General features: G+C 37.8%; 1 pseudogene; it reads left to right on the plus strand.

The window, feature by feature from the left end:
* Positions 1-1,492: 1,492 nt before the first annotated feature.
* LOC120594331 (uncharacterized) lies at positions 1,493-1,611 on the plus strand (annotated as a pseudogene).
* The last annotated feature ends 13,642 nt before the right edge of the window (positions 1,612-15,253 follow it).

Consider the following 15,253-nt stretch of genomic DNA (forward strand, 5'->3'; position numbering starts at 1 on the left):
ATGCCATCTTTTTCGTAGGAAAATTTGATGTTTCAAGAGCCTTAAAAATATTAATTTTCTTTTTCCTGATAATTTTACTTCTAGGCATATATCCTAATAACCAGAAATACGAACATATGTTCAGAGATTTATGCATAATAATGTTCAACTAGTATTTATATCAATTTGTAATGAAAGGAAACCTAAATTATACATCATTTTATTGGATTATAAAATAAAGTCAATAATAATTATGCACAGAATGGAATATTATAAAGCTATTAAAATCATTTTACTGAAAAAAATTTAGTGAGGAAACTGCTTAATATGTATTTTTATGGAAAAAAGCATATAAAGCATTATAAAAGATTTAAAAACTGCAAAATTATATCTGAAACATGGAAAAAACCATGCTAAAATGTTATCTCTGGGAAACATGATCATAAGTGATTGTTATATTGTTCTTTATATTTTTCCAGGAATATAATAATTTCATTATCTGAAAGTACTACTAAAAATCCTGGCAGAACCCCTTACGTTTTCGATCTTTAACTCTCCCTCACATCATAAAGACATGTCCATTTTTTTTTGAGCTAATACTACTTTATGTGGTTACAGAAATAACTAAACATTTCTCATATTTCTGCTGCCCTCATAAATACTGTCGTTTACACTAGTAAAAAGGTCCTCTTAATCTCTATATCTTGAATATGAACTTCTGATTTGGGATGTCAAATTGGATTCTGTGAGGACGGGAAAGCATTGTAATAAAAGTAATGTTAAATGGTTCTGGAAACTCACAAAAGAATAGAATGCTACCAGAAATAAAATATTGGCCAAAAAAACATTTCAAGAGGGAAAATGACATATTGCTTTATAAATTTTTCTGAAGCTACACGGGCTCTGTATTTTCACTTTGGTACATGGCTTGTAATTATAATATGGTGGTAGTTTGGCAGATCACTTAGTTATTGCTGTGTAATGAACTACCACGAAACAGAAGGACTTAGAAAACCATTTATTTAGCTTACAATTGGCAATTTTGGATAGGCTCAGCTGAGCAGTGCTTGTAGCCTTAGCTGGGCTTATTCCTTTATCTGCGGTCAGATACCAGGTCACAAGAGGAAGGCTGGTCTAGGATGGCCTGAGCTGGAATGGTTTGTTTCTGTTTCTCATCTTCCAACAGGGGAGCCCAGGTATGTTCTTATGTTACAGGCCGAAGCCCAAGAGAGAGAGCAGAAGTGAGACCTTTTGTGGCCAAAGCCCAGAACTGACACAGTGTCCTTTCTGCTTCATTATAGTGGCGAGTCATCTCAAGGCTAGCTCAAATTCAGAGGGAGGAGAAACAGATGCCATGTTTCAACTATCATAAGAAGAGCTGCAAAGTCTCACTTTGAGGATACCAGAGAGTGATGAATTGTGTTCTTTTACAGTATACCACATTAGGTTATGACAGCTAGACCCAAACACCCCATTTTACTCCTAAGAATGATTAACTAAGTTTAAAAGATCTGTCTACGGCCATGCCACCCTGAACAAGCTCAATCCCATCTGATCTCGGAAGCTAAGCAGGGTCACGCCTGGTTAGTACTTAGATGGGAGACCACTTAGTAAGACCAGGTGCTGTCAGTGTAAAAAATAAAAAAATAAGGGATTGTAAGCTGACAAGTTCCTTGCAATCTGTGAGGTCAACCAAGGATTGCCTCTCCTAAAAAGAAAATAACATAAATAAAAGATCCGACAGCTAGGAATCAGATTTTCTCTACAATCCTTAGCAAAAAATAGAAGCATGTATCTTCCTAAATTTTAGCTAGGGCATTATATACAACTGAGGCATTGAGTATTTCTTTCTAAACGCCATTCTTTGCAAACCTGATTGCCTTCTTTCTAAGACAGTAATTGGAAAAACCCTCCCTTTTTTAATTTTATAAGTATATTTAATTTTTGGCAAAGTAGTACTCGCACATAGTAAAATGTCAAGTAGTATTTAGAGGCTTTTAACAAAACAGACTACTACCTTATTTCAAATCTTCTGTCCCAATCCACAAACACATAAGGCAGTCATATTTCCTGGAAGCAACCTATTTATACTTTTCTTGCTGTTTCTTCTCCTTTTGAAATAATATGCATATATATTTTTTTCATTTTCAGTGTTTTTTATTTTTATTTATTTATTTTAAACTTTATTTTATTAGTTTCAAGAATGCAGTACATTGGTTAGACATTTATATAGTTTATAAAACAATCCCCCAAATTGCTCTAATTTTTAAAATTCTTCTATGTTAGACATAAGATACTGTTTGTTGCAAGCAACATAATAGACTCACAAATATGTCCCCTGTCCTAATTCCTGGAACCTGTGAATTTGTTACCTAACATGGCAAAAGGGACTTTGTAGATGTGATTAAGGTTAAGGGCCTTGAGATGGAGAAATTAATCCTAAATTATCTGGGTGGGCCCAATTTAATTTTATGAGTCTCTAAAGGTGTAAGAGGAAGGCTGAAGAGGGAATCAGAAATAGATGTGAGAAAGGTCTGCTCCTCCCTATCCTTCCCTCTTACCCTGGCCAGTTTTGAAGGTAGAGAAAGGGAGCCCTAAGCCAAGGAATGTGGTGACCTCTAGAAGCTGGGAACAGACTTAAGCTTACAACTACTAAGAAAACAGGAACCTCAGTTCTATAACTACAAGAAACTGAATTCTGCCAATAATCCAAATGAACAGGAAATTAATTCTTCCCTGGAGCCTCCAGAAAGAAACGCAGCCTGCTAATACCTGGATTTTATTTTAGAGAGACCCATACTGGACTTTTGACCTCAGAACTATAAGAACAAATTTGTGTTATTTCAAGCTACTAAGTTTCTGGTAAATTTGTTGCAACAGCAATAGAAAACTCATATAGGTATTGACTTCCTTTTAAAACAGATGAGGATTTTAGCTTTTTCACATCGTGTGTTGTCTCCTTTCCTGCTTGATAGTTATATCACAGGTTTTTAGTTAAGTTTATATTCTGCATTTTAAAATTATTAGGATATTGCAAAGAATGTTCACACCTGAACCAAGAAATGTACAACGATTACATTGCCTTTAACACACAACTCTTCCTATGTCACCTCCACCCCCACACACAACCTTTCTGGTATTAATGTCTCCTTATTTTGCTTATGTTTTTAAAGCTTAGGAGCAACAGAAATTTATTTCTCACAGTTCGGAAGGCTGGGAAATCTGAGGTTAGGTTGCCAGCATGGTTGCGTGCTGACGAGAGCCCTTTTCCTCATTCATAGCGTGGACAAAAATAAGGGCCACATACTAAACCTGACAAGCTCAGGAAAGGCCAGCATGGTGGGCCCTACAAATACAGAGACTGAAATTAACCACATAAAGATGGTCTAAACATAAAAATTCCTAACTAAAAGCAGGTCATGGCTAGTAATCACATCCTAGGCCTGTAGTTTTCTTGACAAAGGTCAGCCTTTAAGCCTGTTTTTTTGTTTTTGGTTTTTGGTTTTTGGTTTTGGGGTTTTTTGTTTGTTTGTTTGTTATTTTGCATCTAAGATAACATATCCCTGGAATGTCAGAGCAATCCCTTTTCCCCAAAGCCCTCTTGGCACAACCCTCTGCACCAGAGCAGGAAACCACAGAACCCCTCATTGTGATCTTGTCCCCTGCACACCATCTCTGTGTGCTGTTAATGTTAATTATTAACTCTTCTGTATCCACCAATGTAAAAGAAGTATGTATCTCTCCATTTTACTTTTTATCCAATCCCAGATAATTCCCCGCTTTGCTTTTTTCCACACCCTTAATCTGCCACCAATGAACCTTCCTTACATCTCCTCCTTTGATTCTAATGTGTAAATTAAGCTGCAGAACTGCCATTCTCTGGAGAATTTTTTTAATCCATTGAGATCTTGCTTCTTGGCAATTGTTGTCAGTTTGGCTCAAATAAACTCATTAAAATTCTCTACAGGTTTGGTCGTTTCTTACATTGACGATAGCCAGGGCCTTTCCTCTGTGTCCTCTCATGTTTAAAAGGACAAGGGATCTCTTTGGAGCCTCTTTTATAAAGGCACTAGTATCATTCATGAGTGTAGGCCTGTGACCTAATCATCTCCCAAAGTCCCAACCACTAATTCCGTCACATTGGACATTAAGATTTCAGCATATGAATTTTAGGGGGATGTAAACATTCAGACTATAGCATTCTATCCATGGCGCCCCAAAATCGATGTTCCCCTCACATGTTATCAACTCGAGTCTAAGTGCAAAGTCTCATCTCAATATCAAATATAGGTTAGACCATTCATTTTGAGGCAACTTGCTCTCCAACTGTGAACTTGTGAAAACAAATATGTTATGTGTTTCCAAAATACAATGGTGGGACAGGCATAGGATAAAGACTCCCATTCTGAAAGGGAGAAATAATATTCCTGTTACTGAACACAAGTTCATGTGCCTGATGCTTCAAAAGAGTTTAGAGTAAGGAAAAGTTTATTGATCAAGAAGGTGCCAACTTAGAGGATGGGAAACCTAACAGTGCCTCGAATCCATCTAGTTCACTGGATTGGGTTAAGAGTTTTTAAAGGGTTAGGGGGAACATATATTCTGAAGCAATGTTGGGGCAAGTTTTAATGGAAGGATCTTGGAATTTGGCCATTTACCGTAAGAGGTATCAGCACTGGATCTTCTTGGGCCCTTCACTTCTGAAAGGGTTCCGGTGCTCAGGTTCTGGTGCTGAAGTTCCAATTATGTCCCAGTCCTTTGGTTCCAGGTGCAGTTGGAGGTCAGAGTTCTCTGCGTATGCTTCACCTACATGACATGCAGTTTTGATCTGTTGTCTCTGAAAAGCAACTCAGTATCTTGTTAAACAGGATGAGACCATTTTGTGTTGGTTCTGTGGTTACATTCCCACCACAAAAAAGGAAATGATAATAATGTGATATGATAGAGGTGCTAACTAACACTACAATGCCAATCATAATACAATATATAAATATATCAAATCAACATGTTGTACACCTTAAACTTACACAACATATGTCAAGTATATTTCCATAAATAAAAAAAAATTAAATTCAAACAGAAATAAGAAAGAGGAAAGGGATAATAGGTCCTGAGCAAGTCCAAAATCACTGAGCCTGCAGCCCCACCCTCAAGTTTTGCTAGGCACACATGCTGGTCATAGGTTGGAGTCCTGTGCCTGTGGCTCTCAGTTGCAGTTGCACAGGGAGCTCTACAGGTTTGGGGTCTCAGGGTGGCCCCCACCTGCACAACTCCACTGGGCAGTGCCTAGTGAGGGCTCTCTGTGGTCACTGTGCCTCCACAGTTACAGTGGCCCTCTGCCAGCGTTGTGCTCCTATATCCCTGTGTGGCTCCTTCTTTTGAAATCTAGGTTTAGTCTGCGACACCTCTGGGCTTTGCTGGACACAGAGAAAGCTGTGGTCAAGGAGCACTGTACTGGAATTCCGGTGGAGCTTGAGATGTGAGGCCACCTGGCTGAGGCTGCCCCTTCTTTGAAATCATTCTGCCCTCAGGCCCTTGCACTCTGGGCCTGTGGGGATCTCTGAAATTCCATGGGGCAGGTCATTCTTCCATTGTTTTGGATGATAGATTCTGGCTTCTGTTTAGATAGCTAATCAATCTCCCCCATTGTCTTGATGAGTAGCTCCTGGCTTCAATTAAAATGCTTAATTCATACCAATCTCATCAAATTCAGTACACCCTTTGTGTTCTCCCCTAACAAGCGTTCTTAGTTCTTTCAACATACATAAGTTCGGAATTGTCCGAACTTTTTAAAGTCTACTTCCTTTTTGATGAACAATTCTACCTTCAAATGATTTCTCTCCTCTGATATTTTACTGTAATCACTCAAGAGATTATAGTAAAGTCACTCCTTGAACACTTTGCTTAGAAATTTCTTCAGTCAAATATCCATTTTCACCACTCACAACTTCTACCTTCCACAAAATACTCGGACATGAACACAATTCATCCAAGCTCTTTGCCACTTTTATAATGATTGCCTTTCCTCCAGTTTCACCTAACATATTCTTCATTTTCATCTAAGACCTCATCAGAATGGCATTTACCGACCATATTTCTACCATTTGTTCAGGATCATTTAGATAGTCTCTAAGAAGATTGACACTTTCTCTACAGCATTTCACCTCTCCTTCTCAGCCCTCAGATGAATCATCCTTAATAGTCCATTCACAGCAATGCAGGTTTTTTCAGCATGAACCTCAAAATTCTTTCAGCCTCTCCCCATTATCCCATTTCAAAGCTGCTTCCACTTTTTTAGGAATTTGTTACAACAGCAGCCCCACTTGTCTGTACCAATTTTCTATCATAGTTTGTTCGGGCTTCTATAAGAAAATACAATAGACTGGGTAGTTTATAAAAAACAAATCAATTTTTTTTTCAGTTCTGGAGACTGGGAAGTCCAAGATCAAGGTGTTAGCATGTTCCAGTTCTAGAGAGGGGCTTCTTCTTGATTCATAGTCACAGCCTTCTCGCTGTGTCCTGCTCATGTTGCCAGTCCAAAAGTGCATGTGCATGACACTTCAAAAGGTCAATATTCAAAAAGTCAGAGTTTGGAGTATGGAAAGATTTATTGATTGAGATGATGCCCAACTGAGAAGATGGGGGCCTTTGAGGTTTTCTCAAATCCATCTTAAGAGAGTCTAGGATTCAGTCTTCCTTTATGTCAAGGGAAGAGAGAATAGGAGGGGCAAGAGGTGATTGACAACTATATATATCTGGATGCAAATAGGGATCCAAAGAAGAGCACAAAATCTCTAAGTCTCTTTGTTCTCTGTCTTTGACTCCTGCTGATCTGAGTCCAGTTTTGAGACTCCTGAAAGTCTTTGATAAACAGTCATTATTTTGTGCATATTTCCCCACCTGTTTGGGAGAGGCATCTTCCAGCAAGGGGCTGTTCCACCAAAAAGTCAAGCCTCAAGCAGAATTTACTGTAATAATTAGCATATCTATAGAATGAGCTATTAGCTTGAAGGTCATGTGGAAAATGCAGGCTAGAATTAAGATAAGAGTCAGAGAGAGTGAGCATTTCACTCTGTTACACGTATATGGTAGAAGGGCTAATTTGCTCAATTTTAATTAAACCTATGGGCTACATATTCTAACAAACACATAAAATAGCACTGTAAAATGAGAAAGCCCTGCTTTCAAACCAAAATGTTGGAAGTCTGCAATTACCAGACACTTGCGGCATGGACAGTAGACTGGCAAACTAGAGATCAGTTGAGGCACTGCACCTTTTTGTGTCAAGGTACCCTATATGGTAATCACAACCATGGGTTTAGAGTCCTTGGCAAGTCAACTGTTTACAAATCTGGTATTCAAATCTTAAGAATTAGACATGTTTAATAATGTAATATGACAATTTCCTATTCCACATATATAATCTTTTGTAATTATTCTAACACATAATTAATATTACCTTAAAATTTTAAACCAAAATGAAACGATAAGGAAGATTGCATAGGTAGTCAACTTAAAAAAAGCAGTTGAAGAGGCAAAGTGTTTATTTGCGATCTAAGAATTGCAATTCAGAGAACACAGATTCAGGCAGAAACCCAAATAGTGTCCCAATTACAGGGTGAAAGCAAGGGTTTTTGTTGAGAAAAAAAGAACAATTACTTGAAAAGAAGAAAAAATTCCTATTGCTAAGTTCCTCTTGGCTATATATGATTGGTTACTGATTCTATCTTCAGATAGAAGGTCTATAATCATCAGTCCTTGTGATCAGAATGTCAGCTTTCCTGCCGACTTTACAAATCATTGTTTGTAAAATGACTATGGTTCAGCCCAGTCCAAAGTTTTGGAAAACAGGACATGCAAGTCAGCTCCTCTGGAATGGCTGCTTCAACTCCATTTTAAAGTGGCTCCACATATTCAACTTTCATAAGGTAAAGATAAACATATTGAAATGACGAAAAGTTGCTAAATCTAGGGATCTTTCATGATTTATAAGAAATAAAACGCTGGATTTCTTTTAGACTGGAAAATATCACTCCAAATCAGATAATTATTGTAGACTCTATATATGAACCCTCTTGCTTGCTAGCTAGACTATTTAAACTTGATCTTTTCAGATTTAACATATATAAAATACGAGCTAGAGCATTATTTTAATATTGAAAAGGCATGGGTGGGATAATCACATTGATGAAATAACCTATCTCAGGAGATGTAAAAAGTCATTCTGTCATTTTATGGCGATAACTAAATAATGTACTTATTACAACTTCAAAAATTACCTCATTCCTTCTATTGCTTAAAGGCTCATTCACACTTTCCCTGGGACACAAAAAAATTAGGCAATTTCCCTTCATCCTGACCCTTTCTAAACATGTAACATCTATTGCACCATTTTTATTTATCGTCAAACTCATCACTACTGAACACGTCAAAATCATCAGAAAGTATTTTGTAGGCCATAATGCAGAGTTTCTGCATTCTAGAAACTCCTAATCTTTTCAGTGAATGCTGTTACATGATCAAAATATCTAAGCAGTAAACCACAAATACATACAAGATAATCTTACATTTACCCTGATTTAGAGAAAGAATAAGTGCATAAGCAAAGAGGCATGAAGATGTGAAAGATGATGGTATGTTTTGGAACATGTGAATGCTTGGAGAATAGGTAGGAATCTAGGATGAGGCAGAAGATCAGGCTGGGAAGTCAAGTAGGGACAGAGCTTAAAGGTTCTTAAGCCATACTAAAAAGTTTGGGTTCTATCCAGTAATATTCAGCGATCTATTGGATTAGGTTAGGCTGGATAGTAATACAATCAGATTTGCCTTTTAGAAAGATTGTTCCAGTCTGGTAGCATTGTGTTGGGTGGACTGGAGATAAGAATGAATGGAGGCAGGAAAGCCAAGGGGAAGGAGGTAGCATAGATCATATGAGAGCTGATAAGGGCCTGAGCTAAGGCAGAAGATGGATTTGAAGAGAAGAGTGGTTTGGACAAACACTAGAACAGGGGTCCCCAACCCCCGGGCCGTGGATCGGTACCAGTTAGTGGCCTGTTAAGAACTGGGCCTCACAGCATGAGGTGAGCTGCCCGTGAGCAAATGAAGCTTCATCTGTATTTGCAGCCACTCCCCAGCGTTAGCATCATCACCTCAGCTCCACCTCAGATCATCAGGCATTAGATTCTCACTGGCACTGGTCCCTGGTATCAAAAAGGTTGGGGACCACTGCGCTAGAATTAAAAATGATGAAATGTGGTGAAGTCAGCAATTTGTATTAGACACCATATATGATTGAATGCATCATTATCTGTTCCGATTCCTCCCCTTTATTCCTCACTCTATCCAGGAGTACATGCTTTGTTTTCTGCCTGGGGTTCTAGCTTACTCTAATTCTATCTCAGCCTTGGCTGCATGCTGGCTGCACATTTAGTCATCTAGGGAGCTTTTAAAAAGTACTGTTACTTGAGATTATGATGTAAGTGATCTGGGATGTGGTTGGGCACTGAGATTTTTAAAAAGTCCCCTGATAATTCAAAGGGCAGCCAAGGCTGCCAAACATTGATATAAGTTGTTGATTGTGATAGACACTAACAACTTTCAAGTAAGTCCTCTGTCGTTGGTTGTTAAGTTCCCTCCAGCTCACTCATCATTTGCCAGAAGTTTTAACATCTCACATTTCTTTCATTTACTATGATCTCACTTTACCTGATCATTGACTTTGACTTTTCCTTCAATTTCTTTGTCTAGCGCTCTGATTCAAAGTCAGTCTTAGCTGCAAGAATGAAAACAAATTTTGACTAATTGAGCCAACAAAGGAATTTATTTAAAGGTTATTAGAATTTTCCATGAGAGCCAGAGAACCAAGTTCAGAGTCAGGAACAATACCCAAAATAAAATTTCAGAACTGGCCCTGTGATAGTATAGTTATTGTTCTCACTAGACTCAGGCACAATGGATTGCATAGCCAACACCACCAATGCTGGACATTACACTACTGCTTGGAGCGATGACAAGAGCTACCCCTGTAACACAGATATGGCATCGTCCACATATGAATGAATTCTCTGTTGGCTTTGTTTCTTTGTCCATTAGTTTCAGAGTCTGGAGAGGATACAAATGATTGAAAAGCATGTGACCATACCCCAGCAGCAAAGGAGGCTAGAAAAGTGAGTGTCTGACATTTTTGGCTTCTGTAGTGGTAGGAAAACTCAGTGGAAGGCCTTATATGTAGGGATTTCCCATATATATGAAGGAATTTCAAGTCCTTTCTGAAAAGGTAAAAAGATGATAAATCGTTATTACCACTCTTTCCCCATTGCCTGGGCATTACTGCTTGCCTGATTTCTACACAACTATTTTCTCAAAACCTAGCAGCATAAATAGCCATTCTTTTCCTTTCTTCATTCATTCAACACTATTTGGTACCTATTGCATGGGCTCACAACTTCCTCTTGTGTGTCCCTATGAAAACCTATATTGACTATAGTTACAATCCCTTGTAACTCTTCATTGAACTTATATGGGGTGAAGGGTCTTTCTTCCAGGCTGCATATTCTTAGCTGTAGCACAATGCTTGTTGAATGACAAATGAATCAATGTGTCAGGCTTTGGTTTAGAAACACTGATTTTTTTGATGAATGAGACTTGGACTCTTTTTCTCAAGGACTTCAGTTTAATCTTTGATGACTATGGTTGATTGCCATTATTGCCCTTATTCTTCACCCTCCCAATTTCTTTGCCATGTGATATTGCTATACCTCCCACTAAAGGAACATATTATATTTCTCTGTCCCACTTGACTTTGGACTCAGCCATGTGACTTGTTTTGACCAATGTGCCGGGGCAAATGTGATAGAATGCCAATTCTGAGCTTAGGCCTTAAGAGATCACACATATTTCCACTTCACTTCATGTACCAATATCATTGCTATAAGAAGTATATGCCCCCAGATAGCCCACTGGTCCAGAGATAATGAGAAACAATTAGAGCAGAGCCACCCACAGTTAATGTGGATCTCTGAGTTTTGGGTGATTTTTTATACAGCTTTGTTGTGGTTATCACTGACTGGTAATCTTAATAGTGATGAACTAATAGGCAACTCTGAGATGGAGATACCACTAATTTTTATGCCTTTGCAGAAGTACAAAGTGATGTCCAGTGCTAGCAGATTTAGCTTATGGTCTACAGGAGGTCTTTAGGTAGATATTTGGGCCCTGAATGTTGTTATATGATTCTGAATATGACAACTTAAGAAGAATGATCCATGAAATAGTGGAGACTGAGAGTAGAAAAATACATAAAAAGTCCCCTGAATTGTGGCAGACCATCACCATTGATATCCTCTTCCATTTGAGCATGTCCTGTCTGCAAAAAAAAACAAAAACAAAAAAAACAAAAAAACAAAAAACAAATAAATAAAATAAAATAAATAGCATTATTATCTCCATTTTTCAGATGAGAAAAGTGAGGCTAAGGGTTGTTAAGTAATTTCCCTGAGACCACAATCCTAATACTAGGAAGAACTGAGATTTTTGTTCAGACCTGTTAGTTCCCAGAGTTCATGCTCTAAATTTGCACTTGTTACCTCAACCAGGGAAGAATGCTAATCATAATACAAATAATACATGCTAATATGTATGGAACTTTATGAAGTGTTTGCACAGATATTATCTCATTTGGTCCATACAATATATTTGCAGAATGAAAACTATTGTGTATATAAGTCAATTAAAAGGCAAATACCAAAGTTTTGAGAAATTATGTTTCTAGTCCTAGATCAAAATATTAGTATTTCCTGGCATGAGTTACAAACCCTCAGAAGATGGGAAATGTATGTCCCAGTGCCATACTGGAACATTCGAGAAAACCTTTGGTATAAGCAATTGAAGACATAGTTCAAATGAGTGACAATCCCTGGGTAACTAGTTAAAATATCTGGAAAAAAAAAATCTAATAGAAATAACTAAGCCAAACAACTGAGTCATTCATTCCTACTGAAGATTTTAATTTACTTTCCCTGTTAAACTTATATGTAAAAAGAACAACCCTAAACGTCTTCTGTTGATTCTCTCAGGATACATTCTAAATTAGTTATTTCTTCTCACATTTGGTTTCTAATTATTTATCTCTGGTTCCATTTCAATTTTATTTAATAAAGAGGCTTTTTTTGCTCTTATTTCATTATTCTGTAAATCATTGTGGGCAATCACCATATATTTCATTCTGCCTTTGTTTCCCCCTTCACAGATATTGTTGTACAATACCATTTGTAAAGACAAGCTGTTAACATTAGGTTACAACAATAATAAGTGCATTTCTCTTTCTGAACATTACAATGCAAGTGTTCTGTTTTTTAAAATAAAGGTTCATTCTTTGATGAGTATTCCATTTTCCATTTGTCTCTTTCAATTTCTCTAAAATGGAAATAAAATTGTCAATCAAAACAACAATATTGAAGATGAATTCTATACAGAAAATTTGCAAGTGCAGAAGTATTCACAAAAGGAAATAAAGAAGAAAGACATATATTTTTTAAAAGAATAAGTCACTAGTGACTATCTTATTTTGAAATCTGGGCAGGATTGTTTTGGTTGTTTCATAAATCTCTCCTTACATAAAGTCATCTCTATCCCCCCCTTTGTTGCCATGAGTGTAATTTAGTGGGGGGGGAGAGAACTATCCCAAGAACCAAGAGACCTGGATTTAAGATTGAGCATAGAACCATTACCATTACTGCGAACTTTGGCGAGCCTTTCCATTTGTGAGGACAACTGGTTCTCAAACTTTTGGTATGGAAATGCATTTTGGATCACATAAATTCAAACTTTCAGATACCAAGGTATCCCCCATTTTAGTTTGAGTTACCCCAGAAAATGACCTTATGTCGAAATTTGAAGTGCGAGTGTTGTATTTTGGGATGTGATCTCTGGTAACTTTGGTAGAGGAGCCAGCAAGTGAGACAGGGAAGGGAAGAAAGCCAACATGGGATATGTTATCATGACAGTCACCACTGTGGGAAACTGTACCTCAATCCCCCTGAAAGACTCTGGAGACTACTATAAAAATATGCCTCAGTTATCCCAGCTGAGGTGTGAGGAATATGGGGTATTAATTTACTAATTCTTCATTCATTCTCAGTGAAAGGACTACTTACTGCTGGGGCCATGAACTCTATGGCACTTCTGGTTTGTAATTGGGTATGCCAAGTGTTTCCATGACCAGACAAATAGTCATGGGATAGAGTCATAAATTTTGCAGTAAAGCAGCCTTTGACAATATGTAGATGCGACAGCTGAGGGAATAAGAATAAGGCACCATGTGTGCTCTATCTTTCAACCAAGATTTTTATGCAAAGGATAGAGTGGACATGAAAAGGGAAGATACTCATTTTACAGGCCTCCCTTGCAGGTAGAACTCCACCAATCAGGTGCTCTTGCTTGAGATGTTGAATCCGGAGCAAGTGACACAATGAGGCCAGGGTAATGGAAAACTAAATCTAGTGTTGGCTGGCAGTAGTGGCAGCAACCAATCTCCAGAGCAGCTGTGGCAAAAAGCAAGAAGGGTCAGTGGTGGTGCCCGGTGTCTAGAATTCCCAGCAACAGTGATACAAGCTTCTGCGTACAGTATTTGGCCTCCTTAGCTTCCCTTGGCAATGCTCATTTTCTATGCCTTATTATTCTGTCTTCCTGATGATTCTGTGACAAAGTATTGAGTTACGAATATGTTTGATTTCTGCAGAATTCATCCAAGGTCAATTTCTATTTATTGCAACTCAAAAATCTTAAGATAGAGCTAAAATTCTGGAGGAAATGACATATAAGAGGAGAGGAGTTGGATGGAATTAAAATGTTCATTCTACAGAAGGAGATACGTTTCATCTTTTCTATTAATGATGTATGTTAAAAATCTTAACTAATATAACAGGTCTAGGTGTAGCCCATGAACTTCTATTTTTTTACAGCCTCTAAAAGCAATTCTAATGTAAACTGTGAGAACCACTGCTCTGGGTTGTTTCCTCAAAAGGAAAATAAGTATAACAACATATGCTGAGCAGAGCACTTGTGGTGTTCAAATAAACTAATTGCCAGAGAGGAGTTTCAAAAGTATGAATAAGATGATTTCACAATCGAAGGCATCGACTAAATGATGATTTTGAAGTAATTTTCCACTCAAAATGAATGGATTTCATTAAAGCATTTCAGCTACTTTGTGACACAATCTATTTAAATACTGATGTCTTATAGAGAACTACCTGGCCATCCTTGTCTCAAAATCCCTCCAGTTCTCACATTTAGAGCCAATGAACCTGTGGTTGATTGATTTAAAAAGTGGCCACAATTCTTCACCCCTCCCTGTATCCAGTCCCTTTACAATGTAACTTCATGGCTCTTACCATCAAGAAAAAGAATCTAGCTCTCTGCCCCATTTTTTGGGCTGGCATTATAACTCACTGTGGCTGTTAAAATGTGGTGAAAATGGCAATATGCCAGTTTTGAGCCTAAGCCTTAAGAGTTTTTGCATATTTCCACTGTTTCTCTCATAACCCTACTAGCTAACATGTGAACAAGCACAAGCTGGACTGCTAGAGGATGAGAGATCACACACAGGAGAGCTGAGGGTCCGCACCAACAGCCAGCCAACCCTTAGAAATGGAACCACCTAGCTGACCCAGACTAGATTGCTAGCTCTCAGAATCTTGAGTTAAGTCAATCAGATGATTGTTGCTTTAATCCGTTATGTCTTGGGGTGGTTCGTTATGTAGCAATAGATAACTGATACACTCCCCCAAATCTTTTCTGTATTCTATCTGAGCACTGAGACTGCTTGAGCCTGTGGGAGAGCTGATTAAGGAACTTTTCGGCAGGTACTCAACATCGTGTAGTGCATACATGTAGTAGCTTTCTTGCATTTCACTCTGGCTTCCATCCCCATTTCCAGTAATTGAGTCCTTGACATATCACGTTTTGCTTGGGTGACTAAATTTTATGCCCAGTAACCCAAAATATCTTCATGATTAGGTGTTTTTCTAGATATGCCCTAAATACACATCTTGAAAAATGTTAAATGGATGAATTCTAAAATCAACAGTTATCTAAAGCTGAATACCACCACCATAGAATTACCTTCTGGGATAGATGTTAATTATTCTAATTGTAAAATTATAATTTTATCATTAAAACAGTAGTGGTTAGATTTTAAATGTTCGATCATATAGTGCAGGAACAATAATATGCTTCAGTACTGGTTTGTTCCCACTTACTTTCAGCTGAAGCA

This window comes from Pteropus medius, unplaced genomic scaffold (genome assembly GCF_902729225.1).
Source record: "Pteropus medius unplaced genomic scaffold, Ma_sr-lr_union100, whole genome shotgun sequence".
NCBI classification, from domain to species: domain Eukaryota; kingdom Metazoa; phylum Chordata; class Mammalia; order Chiroptera; family Pteropodidae; genus Pteropus; species Pteropus medius.